Below are 11221 nucleotides of genomic sequence, written 5' to 3' on the forward strand. Positions count from 1 at the left end.
AAATAATTTTTTATTACCCAATTCCTAACCAAACTAATTTATTCAATGGAAATTTTTCAGTGACGATTTTCAAGTTTACTGATCCAAACTGAATTCCAAATCATGATAAATTGCACTGAGGTGTCTTGTCATATTGGTAGTAAGAACTTCAATATCTTTTGAGGGGACATATTCAATGTATAACAGGTCCTCAGGTCTCGCAAGGTGGGCCAACAAGAGGATTTTAATTTTGTTTGTTTGTTGTTTGAGGATTTTTAGAAGAACTGAGACAGTCCAGTCAGTTGCAGGGCTCATATGTTAAGCCCAAGAGCTGTTGGCAAATGTGTTCTCTGTCACACCGACAAATCTCAGCAGCAACAAGAGGTAAGAAAACTAATGTACACAAGAGGTGGAAACATGGGCTTGTGATGGCATTTGAGTCCCTGGTGCCAACTGTGTCTGTGGTTCAACCTCAAACCCATTTGCCCTTTCCAATGTTTTCTTCCATTCCATAGGTCTCTGTGACTTTTAAACAAGAGAACTAACATCTTTAATATCTCTTCCAACTAACCTGCAAATATCTCTTCTCCACTGTGTTCACCTAAAAGATTCCATGGCATGACAGGATTATAGAATGCTAAAAATTATTGCAGAAATCTATTCTACCAAAAATAGAGTTATATGACACATGGAATCTTATTGAATAAATACATATTCTAGCCAACAGAAATGAAAAGTTATCAAGAGACATTAAGAGTGTTAAGAATAGAGAAAAAAGTCACTAAGGACTTGCATGGGTAGATAGAGGCCATTAAAATTTTGCCATACAATGGCACAAACTTAGTTTATTGTCCTTGTGAAATCAGTTAATTTCTCTCTTCCTCAGCTGTTCTCTGCTAATTATATCTTGTCTTTAAGGTTTGTTACATATTTCTCAATATATTTGGCAAATATTTACTAAGTGTTCTCCATATTCAAGGCACTGAACCAAAAACAAGGAGCTACAAAAATTAATAAGACTGGCCCTGGCTGGTTGGCTCAGTGGTAGAGCGTCAGCCTGGTGTGCAGGGGACCCGGGTTCGATTCCCGGCCAGGGCACATAGGAGAAGCGCCCATTTGCTTCTCCACCCCCCCCCTTCCTCTCTGTCTCTGTCTTCCCCTCCCGCAGCCAAGGCTCCATTGGAGCAAAGATGGCCCAGGCGCTGGGGATGGCTCCTTGGCCTCTGCCCCAGGCGCTAGAGTGGCTCTGGTCGCCACAGAGCGACACCCCCTGGTGGGCAGAGCATCGCCCCTGGTGGGCGTGCCGGGTGGATCCTGGTCGAGTGCATGCGGGAGTCTGTCTGACTGTCTCTCCCCGTTTCCAGCTTCAGAAAAATACAAAAAAAAAAAAAAAAAAATTAATAAGACTTACTGTTCTTGCTCTCAAAGGAGTGTATAACCTAGAGTGCAGACATAAGTTGCAATGACTTAGACACCAGAAAATCTTCAGTGGTAGGTTTCAATGCTCTTTTGTTTTTGTTTTTTTATTATTTCAAAAGACTATAAGAATATGCTTTCAAAAATTATAATCAAGCCTGAACAGGCTGTGGCGCAATGGACAGAGTGTCAGATGGGATGCGGAGGACTCAGGTCCAAGACCCTGAGGTTGCCAGCTTGAGCATGGGCTCATCTGGTTTGAGCAAAGCTCACCAGCTTGGACCCAAGGTCGCTGGCTTGAGCAAGGGGTTACTCAGTCTGCTGAAGGCCATGGTCAAGGCACATATGAGAAAGCAATCAATGAACAACTAAAGTGTCGCAACGAAAAACTGATGATTGATGCTTCTCATCTCTCTCCATTCCTGTCTGTCCCTATCTATCCCTCTCTCTGTCTCTGTAAAAAAAGAAAAAAAAAGAAAAAAATATATATATATATATATATATCTCAAAGCATCTTGGTCCTGGTCCTGGTCCTGGTCAGTAGCTCAGTGACTACAGCATCGGCCTGGCCTATGAAAGTCCCTGGTTTGATTCCTGATCAGGGCACACAGGAGAGGGGACTATCTGCTTCTCCCCTCGCCCCCTTCACACCCTCTTCCCTTCCCACAGCTAGTGGCTTGATATATAGATATGTTCAAGCATGGCCCTGGGCGCTGAGGATAGCATGGTTGGAGCGCATCAACCTCAGGCACTAAAGATAGCTTGGTACTTCAACATTAGCCCCAGATGGAGTTGCCAGGTGAATCTCAGTCAGGGCGCATGTGAGAATCTACCTCACTATCTCCTCTCCTCTCACCTAAAAGAAGAAAAAGAGAACAAAAACAAAAATAAACAAAAAAAAAATCTGAGTCATAAACCCAATAATATTTAGATTATAATAAAATAGTACAGTATCTTTCAGTTTAATTGGTGTCATTTTTAACCATCCATAAAATGTCATATAATTCAAACTCATTTCAATTCCCATTAAGACTGTACGTACATTAGTAAATAACACTTTTTTTAACTTAAACATTTATTTTTTGAATTTTTATAAAATCTATAGTATTTTTTAGCATTCAGTTTAAAATTGAGATCTAGTAAAGATATTATACTGAAATTTTATTGTTATAAGGATTAAAGAAAACTTTTTAAATTTTTTTTATTTATTGATTTTAGCAAGACAGGAAGGGAAGGAGAAAGAAAGTGATAGGAACATCAATTTATTCCTGTATGTGCTCAGACCAGGGATTGAACCAGCAACCTCTGTACTTCAGGACAGTGCTCTAATGGCTAGTGGTCCCCAACCTTTTTTGGGCCACGGACCAGTTTAATGTCAGAAAATATTTTCACAGACCGGCCTTTAGGGTGGGGCGGATAAATGTATCACGTGACCGAGACAAGCGTCAAGAGTGAGACTTAGACAGATATAACAGAGGGAATCTGGTCATTTTTAAAAATAAAACATCATTCAGACCCAAATATAAATAAAATGGAAATAATGTAAGTTATTTATTCTTTCTCTGTGCACCAGTACCAAATGGCCCACGGACCGGTACCAGTCCACGACCCTGGGGTTGGGGACCACTGCTCTAACCAGCTGAGCTACCTGACCAGGGCTGAAGGAAACTTTAATAACTACCTGATTTAGACCTTATTTTCTAACATGGAGTCATTATATTTTAATTTTCAAAGTGATTTCTACAGAACACAGTTGCCATAATTTTGGGGTGTTTTAAATTGTTTTTATTTTATTGATTTTAGAGAGAGAGAGAAGGAAAGAAACATAGATTTACTGTTCCACTTATCCATATATTTATTGGTTGATTCTTGTATGTGCCCTGAGCAAAGATTGAACCTGCAACCTTGGCAAGTCAGGATGATGCTAACCAACTGAGCTACCCAGCTAGGGTTCCATCATTTTCTTACCACACATTTTGCATTTGACTAATTCAGTAAGGATAATTTCCAGGGTCATCTAAGTATAGAGAACTCTTGATTAATCTTAAGCTTCAAAGCATATCTTCAGACACCTTATCCTTCTGAAATATAAGTTATTGTTCTTGCCCAAAATTTCTCTAGCCTCAGAAGGTTTACATAAGATTTGGGTTAATGTTTAAAAGATAACAGCTTTATTCTGGAAAAACATGGCAGGGATAGGATCAGGGATGTTTTTGGGACAGAGCAAAATTCTTCCTCAGCTTTTTCTTTCCAAACCACTGAAAGAGAGGGACAAGCAGGTTCACATACTGCCAACACAGAGGGCCTTCTTGTGTATGAGCCTATCCCTAACTATGATTTAGAAAATTTTAAATCATATTGGTCACAAAATTACATTTGTCAATTTAAAACTATGCCATACCTTATAGTATTGTCATTATTTTAAGTTGTAAATTATTCAGGAGAGAATTGGTAGAGCCTGTGGGGCCTCTTAAAAACCAATAATTAAAACACATGAAGGCAAAATTTTTTTAATCTTTACTCTATTTTAAATTACAAAATAAATCATGACAGTAATCTTTGAACAACCAAAGGGATCTTTATGGAACAGCTGAATGCATTAGAGAAAATCCATTTGTCTTTCTTGCCATAGGAATGTGATGTTTGGAGACTTCAATCAATATACATTTTCTCAAACATTGTTTTACTCATTTTCATACCTTATATGTACAACTTCTGTACATAACAACAGTTATCAGTTGTTTATCAGCTACTGCTTACATGAAACCACAGTGCAAAAATGTGGTTAGAAATTACCAAGAAAAAAAAAGCTTCCTATTTTTCAGTTATAGAAGAAAAAAAAGCATGGTAATTAAATAATATATTTTAAAGTAACCAAAATACTATTGAGACAACTAAATCCATCACAGGTTGTTTGAGAATATTTTGTAATATCTTTTCAAATGATAATCTTCTGAAATCAAATATTTAATTATATAAAGAGTTGAACCTAGGGCATCTTATGTCATAATGTAGTTACGTTATAATTTCTGAAGCCCTCAGCTTACCTGGAAGAGCAGGAGAGACATATTAACCAGAAGAAAAAAGTAGGAACTGGTCAATTGGAAGAGGTAAATTAAGAACAAAGAAAATTCAGGCAAAATTTTAAGCAGACTTTTTAAAAGAAGAAAGGTTTCTAGAGAAAGAAGATAATAGAAAACAAGAGGGTAGAATAAGAAAGCAAAAGAGATAGATAAAAATAGTAAAGCGGTTTTAAAATAGATATATACCAAATACAGGGTGTGGCAAAAGTAGGTTGCAGTTGCTCATATGAAAAATAATATAATAATTAATAAGTAATAATACAAGAATAAATTTTGTTTCGTGTACCCACAACTGTAAACCTACTTTTGCCTCACCCTGTATATGTTGCCATAATTCTTTTTCCATCAAAAAAAAACAAACAAACTATTTTGAAAGAAAAGTTGGGTAAGTTATGTAAAAAACAACCCGTAACCACCCAAGAATTACAGAACTGAAACCATTTCTGTCACAAAGGCAGCTCTTTTGCTTCATAATAATAAGCCCTTCCTGGCTTGTCTGGAACACAATGATCACCTGTCTGCTATCTGATCTGCTATCTGATTCCAGGGCTCACTTCCTGCTCCTTCCGTCACTGCATAGCCAATGTCCATAGGGAAATATATTAGTGGTTTCAGGGTACTGGAAATAAAGCTTTAGGGTAAGTTTCCTCATTTTCAGATAGCATAGGGAGGTAAAGGGAGTTTTGTAGCCACTAGGTAGTAATTAATTTAGGCAAATATCATCAATGGATGCTAAAACTTTGGTCTCAAAGTATTATTACACAGATAACCTATCAATTAAAATAGGAAAAGTTTATCTTTACAATGGAGAAATCTGGCAGACTCTATCTTAATTGAGTAATAGTGGAGCAATCTGACATTCACCTTTGCATGACTCCTGCCAAAAATATTTTAACCTAAACCTAATTGTGAGAAAACAAACAAATACAAAATGTAAGACACTCTGCATGGCAAGTGATCTATTTCAAAAAAGATACTAACATGAAAAACAAAAAAATGGGGAAACTGTTCTGTTAAAAGAGATTAAAGATTCAATATTCAAATGTTATGCATGATCCTAGATTGATTCCTAGATAGAAAAAATAGAGCAATAAAAGAATTTGAGACAGTAATAGAAATTTAAATATAGAGGTTATGTTAGGTGATGTTATTAAATTATTATTATTCATTTTCTTAAAAGTTGTGAAAAGATTTGTTATGTAGGCAAATATTCTTACTCTTAAGAGATACAGGTTAAAAAGATAAAGGTTAAATATACTTAAAGGTGACAGGAGTTCTACAACTTACTTTCAAAAATTCATGTGTGTGTCTGTGTGTGTAAAGATATAAACTTGGAAATATAACAGTTGATAAATTATGTAGGAAAAGGGTAACAGGTGTGTGAAGCCAGTTGCCGTGACCACCATCATAGCCACCTGGCCCATGCAGGTTCACATTAGATTCAGACAGACGGTAATGAAACAATGGAGCCAAGAACTGGTGGGCCATCATCTTTAATCCTAGCTTGCACCCAGCGGGCAAGTAAAAACACACACTGGGCTCTAAAACCCACTCATTTAGTGCTCATGAAGCTACTGACTTATCTGAGTTTCCTAGAATCAAAGTTGTCTAGCTCACCAGCCTTATTCACCTCTGTTTCCTATCTCCTTCCTTCTCCCTGCACAAACTCTGCACAAACTGGCTTCTCACTCAGCACTCCACCATCTCGGCTGCTTCTTCTGGCCTCCTCCATGTGGCCTCTCTCTGCTCTGCTCTCTAATGCTAATCTCAGGAACCGAGAGCGCAAGCTCCCGGTCTGCCCCACTTTATAGTACAGAAATCAAAACCCCTTTAATCCAATATACAAAATAGGAAAGTCTCTGATACAAAGTCTACCCCACATCAAAAAGGGTGGGAAAGGCTTAGTCCTAAAACCAAGCCCCAGGCTACAAGGATCCTGCCTGCCCACAGCCCGCCCCCAGCACACATTAATATAATTACGCCCATTCCAAGCATAAGGACAACTAATATCATCACCTGGGAGATGGGCTTCCATGTGGGCAGCGCCATCTTTAACAAAGTGAGCATAATATATTTTATCTGCCCAACAAAGTGTTTGTTGTATTATTCAAAAATTCTCACAGGCTTAAAATAAATAAATAAAAAAGTTATAAATAAAAGTGTTATAAATAAAGGTGTTATAAATAAAAAAGTTGAATGGCAAGGTGGTAGTGAAAAATAATTGGCCTTGAAGTCAGAGAACTTGACTCTCAAACTGGCATTTTTATCTTAAGCAAGCCACTCTTTTATTTTTCTTTTTAAAGTTTTATTTATTCATTTTTTTAGGGAGGAAAGAGAGAGAGAAGGGGGAGGAGCAGGAAGCATCAACTCCCATATATACCTTAACCGGACAAGCCCAGGGATTCAAACCAGCGATCTCAGCATTCCAGGTCAACGCTTTATGCACTGCGCCATCACAGGTCAGGCTAAGCAAGCCACTCTTTAATAGTGGGGTAAGATGTAGCACAGGCACGTAAGGGCTACAATGCAAAGTCTGCCCAAATAATATTAATCAGCCTTCTAGGAAAACCTATTAACATAACCATCACTCAAGTCTATGCTCCAATTACAGAGGCTGAAGAAGATGAAATTAAAAGCTTTTACCCAAGTATCCAAGAAGTTGATAAACCAAGACAAAACATTCTGATAATTATTGGTGATTGGAACACAAAAGTAGGGAATAATGCAGAATCAAATGTCAAACAAGCCAGTCCTTGTTCAACACACTTGAGCAAATTAAGCCAGAAATGTTGCTGAAGGCAAAGCTGACAAAACTGAAGCTGTCCTACCTTGGGTACACCATGAGAAAGCAGAATTCTTTGAATAAGATGGTATTTCTTGGAAAAATAAAAGGAAGCAGGAGAAAAGTAAGACCAAATGTGAGAAGAATGGACTCCATAAATAAAAGCCAGAGGCATAAGTTTATAAGAGCTGAGCAGGGCTGTTAAGGACAGGGCATTGTGGACATCACTCATTCATAGGGTCACTAGGAACCAAAGCTGACTCAACAGCATGTCACACACACACAAGCCATTCTAGCCCTTTGAATGTGGAAAGGATAACATCACTGATCTACCTGATAAAGATTTTGTAAAGATAAACAATGTACACAAAGATGTGTTTATAAATTTTAAAGCACACCAGGATTCTTAACCTGGAGCCCCAAAACAAAAAATAAATTTCCATAAATTTGGATGGGGAAAAAAATTACACATTTTTTTTTAGTAGCCTCTAAATCAAATTTAACATTTCTTTCGATTTATACATGTAAGCATGAGTTGACATATCATGTGCCTAGTACACAGTAAGAACTCAATCATTGTTAGCTCTGTTATTATGGTCAATTTTTTTTTTTCAGTTACACATGTGAGGATCATGAAACCATTGAGTCAATCATGGAGCTCTTACAATCCTGCCTCTTCTTTTATCCTTCCCCATCTAAGAGAACACACCTACTCTGAGCCAATACCATGTGACAGATGCTATATCACTGACTCCTACTTTCCACAGCCCTCACTTAAGCAACTTTAAAAAAATGTATTGTAATGATAATAGAGCCAACTCAGTGTATTCAAAACTGAACTCCTCTTCCCCACAACCCTACACTACAAAAAAAACAACAAAAAAAACCTCTCTATAATGGTAATCCATTTGTCCAATTGCTCATTTCAAAAATGTTAAAGTCGCCTGACCATGTGGATAAAGCATCGACCTGAGGATCCACGTTAGAAACCCCAAGGTCACCGGTTTGAGTGCAGGCTCATCCAGATTGAGCACAGGCTCACCAATTTGAGCATGGGGCTGCCAGCTTGAGCGTAGGATCATAGAGATGACCCCAAAGGTTGCTGGTTTGAGTCCAAGGTCGCTGGCTTGAGCAAGTGGTCTCTTCTTGGCTTGAGCTCCCCAGTGAAGGCATGTATGAGAAAGTAATCAATGAACAACTAAAGTGACACAACTACAAGTTGATGCTTCTCATTTTTCTCCCTTCCTCTCTCTCTCTATCACTAAACACAAACAAAAAAACATTGAAGACTTCCTCGACTCCTTTATTCACCACCCACTTCTCTTTCAGAAATTTCTGTTGGCTCTAACTTTAAAATATATTTTAAAATCTAATCACTTGCTCTCTATCTATAAGTCTGTCCCTATTTTTATTTTTAGTTCATTTTGTTCATTCAGCTCAGAACTGTTGGCAGTGGGGTAGGGCAGTGGTCCCCAACCTTTTTTGGGCCACGGACCGGTTTAACATCAGAAAATATTTTCATGGACCGGCCTTTAGGGTGGGACGGATAAATGTATCATGTGACCGAGACAAGCATCAAGAGTGAGTCTTAGACAGATGTAACAGAGGGAATCTGGTCATTTTTTAAAAATAAAACATTGTTCAGACTTAAATATAAATAAAACGGAAATAATGTAAGTTATTTATTCTTTCTCTGCAGACCAGTACCAAATGTCCACGGACCAATACCAGTCTGCGGTCCGGGGATTGGGGGCCACTGGGGTAGGGGACTGGGTAAGGGGGGAGGGGGAGTGGAGGGTTTGAGCAAAAAAGGACAAAAAAAAAAGAAAAAACTCATGGATATAAACAGCAGTGTGTTGATTGCAGGGGGGTGAGAAAGAGGGGAAGTGAAGGAGGGTCTAGATGGTGGTGGACAAAGACTTGACTTGTGAAGGGTGAACACACAATATGGTATACAGGGACATGTTGTAGAATTGGGCACCTGAAACCTGTATTTTAACCAGTGTCACCCCAATTAATTCAATTTAAAAAAAATTACCTATGATGAGATACTATTTTATAACTACTAGACAGGCTGTAATAAAAAAGATGACTTCAAAAAAATCTAATCACTTTCCATCATCTCCACTGCTACTACTCTAATCTAAGCCTTCTCATAGGTCTTCTGATTTCTCCTCTTGCCCCTTTCATCTGTTCTTTCTATATAAAATTGTCCTTTTAAAACAGTGGTCCCAGGTCCTTCCATAGCGTTGATATGATTGGCCGGGGTAAAGTGACTCTCTTTTCCTCCCCGGCTGCTTGAAGATCGGCTGCCGTCATGAATGACACAGTAACTATCCGGACGAGGAAGTTTATGACCAACAGACTACTTCAGCGGAAACAAATGGTCATTGATGTCCTTCACCCTGGGAAGGCAACAGTACCCAAGACAGAAATCCGGGAAAAACTAGCCAAAATGTATAAGACCACATCAGATGTCATCTTTGTGTTTGGCTTCAGAACCCATTTTGGTGGTGGCAAGACAACTGGTTTTGGCATGATTTATGATTCCTTAGACTATGCAAAGAAAAATGAACCCAAACACAGACTAGCAAGACATGGACTGTATGAAAAGAAGAAGATCTCAAGAAAACAGAGAAAGGAACGTAAGAACAGAATGAAGAAAGTCAGGGGGACTGCAAAGGCCAACGTCGGTGCTGGCAAAAAGAAGGAGTAAAGATTCTTCAGCAACTGTTTGTGGTGATTATGCAGATTTCTCATGAGAGGATTAATAAACAGAACTTTTCTGTGAAAAAAAACAACAGTGGTCCCCAACCCCCAGGCTGTGGACCGGTATCGGTCCGTGAGCCATTTGGTACCGGTCTGCAGAGAAAGAATAAATAACTTACATTATTTCCGTTTTATTTATATTTAAGTCTGAACGATGTTTTATTTTTTAAAAATGACCAGATTCCCTCTGTTACATGCGTCTAAGACTCACTCTTGACACTTGTATCGTCAGTTCGACAATTATATTTTAAAATACCACAGTTTTTACGCCGGTCACATAATTTTATTTTGTGCATTTATCCATCCCATCCTAAAGGCCAGTCCGTGAAAATATTTTCTGACATTAAACCGGTCCGTGGTCCAAAAAAGGTTGGGGACCACTGTTTTAAAACATGTCACATTGTGTCACTTCCCTCCTTAAAACTTGCAATGGTTTTCATTTCCTGAAAAGTAAAAACCAAAGTCCTTTAAATGATCCCCAGAATTTATATGATCAGAAGCCCCCTTATTTGTGTAACCTCAACCCTTACCTCTCTCCCCCTGCCCACCCCGCACTCCACTCCTCCTTCTATTCACACTGTTCTAGCCCCACTGCTCTCCTTGTGGTCTCTTTAACACGCTCCTATTCTAGGACTTTTGCACTGGCTGTTACCACTGCCTGAGAATGTTTTTTCCCCAGATAGTCACATGGTTTATTCCATCATCTCCATGTCTCTGCTCAGGTCACCTCATTACTAAAGCCTACTCTTACAATCTTATTTAAAATAGCAACCCAGGCCCTGGCCGGTTGGCTCAGTGGTAGAGTGTTGGCCTGGCGTGCGGGGGACCCGGGTTTGATTCCCGGCCAGGGCACATAGGAGAAGCGCCCATTTGCTTCTCCACCCTCCCCCTCCTTCCTCTCTGTCTCTCTCTTCCCCTCCTGCAGCGAGGCTCCATTGGAGCAAAGATGGAGCAAAGATGGCCCGGGCGCTGGGGATGGCTCCTTGGCCTCTGCCCCAGGCGCTAGAGTGGCTCTGGTCGGCAGAGCGAGGCCCTGGAGGGGCAGAGCATCGCCCCTGGGTGGGCAGAGCTTCACCCCTGGTGGGCGTGCCGGGTGGATCCCAGTCGGGCGCATACGGGAGTCTGTCTGACTCTCTCTCCCGGTTTCCAGCTTCAGTAAAATACAAAAAAATAAAAATAAAATAAAATAAAA

At 39.3% G+C, this 11221-nt stretch overlaps 1 pseudogene; it reads left to right on the top strand.

The window, feature by feature from the left end:
* Positions 1-9519: 9519 nt before the first annotated feature.
* Positions 9520-10061, top strand: LOC136322946 (small ribosomal subunit protein eS24 pseudogene; annotated as a pseudogene).
* Positions 10062-11221: the final 1160 nt, after the last annotated feature.

Source organism: Saccopteryx bilineata, chromosome 2 (genome assembly GCF_036850765.1).
Source record: "Saccopteryx bilineata isolate mSacBil1 chromosome 2, mSacBil1_pri_phased_curated, whole genome shotgun sequence".
In the NCBI taxonomy this organism is placed as follows: Eukaryota; Metazoa; Chordata; class Mammalia; order Chiroptera; family Emballonuridae; genus Saccopteryx; species Saccopteryx bilineata.